The sequence below is a fragment of the Pterocles gutturalis genome, unplaced genomic scaffold (genome assembly GCF_000699245.1).
Source record: "Pterocles gutturalis isolate BGI_N339 unplaced genomic scaffold, ASM69924v1 scaffold15078, whole genome shotgun sequence".
NCBI classification, from domain to species: domain Eukaryota; kingdom Metazoa; phylum Chordata; class Aves; order Pterocliformes; family Pteroclidae; genus Pterocles; species Pterocles gutturalis.
The window spans coordinates 16,915-21,562 of NW_010120746.1; positions in this window are offsets into that span (position 1 = coordinate 16,915).

Here is a 4,648-nt window from a genome sequence, read left to right on the forward strand (position 1 = left end):
GCCTCCCCCCTCCCCAGAAGTGACGGTGGCAGGCGGTGGCAGGCGGTGGCAGGCGGCCAGCCCCACCTGTCTGACAGGTAGAGCGAGGGTGGGGGCAGCTGCTGGCACCCGCTGCCTGCACGCCTGCCCCAACCTGCCGGGGCCCTGCCAGGGATCACCCGCTGCAGCTGGCAGGAGGAGCGGTGCCCCTGGCCAGCAGGGCCACCCTGCAGGGACAGCACAGCTCTGCCTGGGCACAGAGGGGAGCTGGGAGGCAACACACTGCTGGGGGGGACCTGCTGCACCGTGGCACGTTACCCACAAGCACACTCAGTTGCACACGTGTGGCTGCACGTGCAGTGGGTTACGTGGTGAGAGATGCACACATGCAGTGACGGATGCATACAGGTGTGTGCAGAGCATGTTACACTGCTAGACCGCCAGAAACAGACATTCAACAGATGCATGCACAGGGTGCTCAGTTACACACAGATACGCACCGTGTGTTGCACGCTCACACGTACAGGCATCCACACACTACTCAGGCATGTAAACCGTTACACACATGGTTACTCACATGCAGTTACTCACACAAGCCCCCACACAACTCCTCACCCATGGGCACACACTCCCCCTCAGACAGGTTGCACCCAGCACAGTGGTATCTGAAGTCACACTCCTGTCCCATTCCCACCACCCACGGAAGCAGCCCAGGTGCCCCCCCAGCCCCACTGTGGCCGCCTGCTCACTTCCCAGCCTGTCTCCTCACTCCCAGCTCCTTGGGTTGGGAAGGGCTTTGGGATGGGCAGAAACCCCTGTGGGGTGCTGATGGGGCCAAGGAATCCCAGTGGGGTGTCACCCTCTGCTCCAATCCTGGGGCAGCTGGAAGCAACAGGCAAGGGGACCTGAGGATGCTGGATGAGCGCTCCTTCTTTTGGGGCAGCAGGAACCCCCCACAGTCAGGAGCCAACCCCCAGCCCTGCCTGGTGAAGGTGCAAGCAGACCACAGGTGGACTCTCACCCATCCCTGGTACTTTCTCAAGAGGTGGCAATGCCAGGCCTGGACCCACAGGAGTGCTGGCCAGTACCGTGCCTGCTCTGGCACTCATCCACCAGCATGTCCCTAGCAGGGACCAGAAGGACCCATTCGGGGCATGGCTGGGCAGTGTCCAAGGGCTGTGTGATCGCATGTTGTTTGTTTTCCTAGTTTCAGTCCCCAGGGACATATTGGTGACCCGAGCCCAGAGCTGCAGGGAGAGACTTGCCTGGAGTCAGAGACCTCCAGCTCTCACAGCATCTCAGCAGCCAACCGAGGGTCACAAACAACCTCCAGGGTCTGGCCACTCCACTCCAGCCCCAGGTGATGAGCCTCAGCATCTTGCCCAGCCACTTGCAAACAAGCTAAACAGCCCAAGATCTCCCAGACAGGCTGCAGACATCTCAACCCCTTGGAAATGAAGCAGAAGTGTGGACTGTGACTCTCTCCTTGAGGCAAGAGGGTCCTCTGTCCTCTTGCTGCTCCTGCCTGTGAGGTGCAACTCAAAGAGCCCCTTGGGCCCCTGCTTGATGTGCCAGTGCTGCACCTCCCCTGCCCATGGGGTGCTGCCAAAGCTGCTCCAGCTCCCTGGCTGCCCCACGGGCTGGGCTGACAGTACCATGCAGCAGCTCAGACGGAGGGGAGGTGGGCAGCCCTCTACCCCAGCAAGCTGGTCACAGTGGGTCGTTCACACCCCAGACCAACTGACTGCTGTTTATCTCAGTTTGCCCAGGCAAAGGCCACCAAGCATCCCGGGGGCTGTGGGGTGAGTGGGACACGTGGGTCCCAGCAAGGAGGGGTAGGGTGATGGAGCTCACTTGGATGAAAGCAGCAATCAGGCCTACCATGAGGCAGACATGCTGGCCGGGGTTCAAAGCAGATGACTGCAGCTGGGAGGTGAGGCAGGCTGAGGGTGCAGCACAGCAAGAAGAGATTTCGCACCGGGCAGACATCCACGCTGAACTGCTGGTTCATGGGGCACTGGGGAGACCAGATGCTCACCCTGGATCTACAACAGCACTTTGGGAATCTAGATGCAGAGCCTACAATGGTCTCTAGCTTGATGGCTCCCTGTCCCCAAACAGTGTGAGCAAATCCCATTTATCCTGAGGAAGCAGGCACCTTACACAGGGTGTGTGACAGAGAAAGCTGGATGGGGAAGGGGCCCTTGGCTACTGCTCCCTTCACCCCGTGATTGTCCCATGCTGTCCCTGGGGTGGCGACAAGTTCATTTTAGTGTGGTTACCCTCCTCGCTGCATGCCAGGTGCTTTGTCATGAGGCAAGAGGAGTAGGAACAGGTTATTCAAGGTCTGTGGGGCCCAGGGCAAGCACACGTGAGCATGGGAGCTGGGGTTGTCTGGGGGTGCGAGAGCAGGTGGGTCAGGCTGGGTGGGCAAGGTGCAGCCCCCTCCTCTTTCCACGGGAGCTCTGGGGAGGTGGGGGCTTGGGAGCCCAGTGCCAGGCACTCTGGTATAGCCACAGGGCACGGATAGGGGGAGCGGGAGACTTTGCCCCCGCCTACAAGGTGCATCAGAGAGGCTGAACAGTCTGCAGGGCATAATTATCATCAAGGCCAGAAAAAGTGGGTTGGGGTCAGGACGGGTCACATTTGGGTCAGATCGGGAGACCTGACCTGGATGGGATCAACAGAAACCCCCTGTGATGGGTTTTGCATCACAAAAGCATCCATCCGCTGTGTGGGACAAGACCTTCTTCCTTGGCAGTCAGTGTATTCTTCATCGTCATCTTCCCAGACTCAGAACCAGGGGGTCAAATGTCCCCAGATGGACCAGAACATTTTCTGCAGCCCCAGGAGCACCCCGCTGCCGTCCCCAGGCTCTCCTTTGCCACCTGATCACCAAACTGGGCAAACTCCTTTTGGTGGGACCACCACTCTGCAGGGCACAGGGACCAGGCACAGCAGCCCTCTGGTCTGCTGTGCCAAGGCATTGGACCCCCGAGGCACCTTGGAGACCTGGAGATGCTTCATGGGAAGTTGTTCCTCCTCTTCTTCTCCATCAGCTGCTTTTCCCACTGGGACGTGCCATGGCCACAGCCCCTGCAGACCCCATGCCCACCTGCCTGCTGCTGGGGAGGCTGCAGTGCTGTCCCCTCCTCCCCTGCACCCTCCACATGCCCCCTGTGCCCACAGAGACCCCTCACTTCTCACATGCATGCCCCAGCCTTGCACACACATACATACTCCCCATCCTCACACCCATCTTTTGTGTGTGCTCGTGTGCACACACATGGGCCAGCCCCTGGGACTGTCTGTTTTTTTTCCCCTTTTTGCTTTTGGAACCCCATAAACACAGGGAACATGCAAACACCCAACTTCTCACCCCCTGGTGTGCAAACCAGCGTGGGTGGTGGGATCCAGCCCTAGGCAGGGTAGCTCAAAGCACGTCTGCCAGCTTCAGCAAGCCCAAGGCTCTTCTCTGGAAATAAAACCAAAAGGAAAGGCACGGAAGGAGCATCCCAGGTATCCCAATGCCCCCCATTCCACATCCCTCCCTGCTCTGCTTCTTGGGCTGTGGTTGGGTGTTGGAGGGGGTCAGGGCTGCTGACCCAGAAGGTCCCCCTGGAGGAGGTCAGGGCTGGAAACCTGGTACCACATGTGGTCTGTTTGGAGAAGATTTGGTCTTGGCCAAGGCCTCGAGAAAGCAGGGTCTGGGGAAGCACTGTAAGAGCTGAGGATGCTCCTAGGGTCTACTGACCGCGCGATGCCCCAGGCCTCCCCGTGGCTGCGGCGCTAGCAGCTGGACACCAGCAAAGGGCCGGTCTGGCCCTGCTGCCCTTGGCTCCATCCCCAGCCCAAGGCAGGGGGCCAGCAGGGACTGGCTGCGGGGGCGCCGCCCAAGGCAGGGGGCCAGCAGGGACTGGCTGCAGGAGCCCCACGGGTCGCCCTTCCTGTGGACAGGTCGAGCATTGCCTTAACACCATGTTTGGTCCTTGCTCCAGCTGCTGCCCTAGGAAGCAATTGCAGCTCCTTCCTGCCCTGTTGTTGGTTGGAAATTTTCTCTTTTCCAGCTGAAATATGGCCACAGACACTGTTGTACAATCAATTCTCCTTGTCCAACCTTTGCCCGTAGCCAAAAATGCTGTCCCCCACCCCTGTGAGCCGGCATGAGTCCATCAGACAGGGGTGCACCCAGACCCCAAGATCTGGAGATGGAGGGGGGAGAGCAGACCCTGGGGACACTGGCCCTGGCTGGGGGCAGAGGGATGCCCTGGGGAGAGGTGACCCTATGCAGAGAGCTCGCAGGGCACCCAGCCCCGTGAGGTGGGCAGGTAAGCAGCGCAAAGGAGAGACGGTTTGGGAGAGCTGCAAAACCGACCTCCCTGGGGGACAGCCAGACACTGCTGAGCTGCAGGATGCCCCGTGGAGCCAGCGCCAGAGCGGGTCCCTGAGCCCTCCCCTGCCTGACCTGCAGCTTCACACCACTGACGCTGATCTGCGGCCGATGTGTTGTGGGAGGTTTGTGTGCGTGTGCGCACGCATATGGATGTGTGGGCAGGGCCCCCCAAGCCCTGAGCAGAGCCAGGACGTCATGTCAGCCAGGGGTGCGGCACCACCCAGACATTCATTTTGCAAACAAACACGGGGTCATGAACTACATAAAGGGCAGATG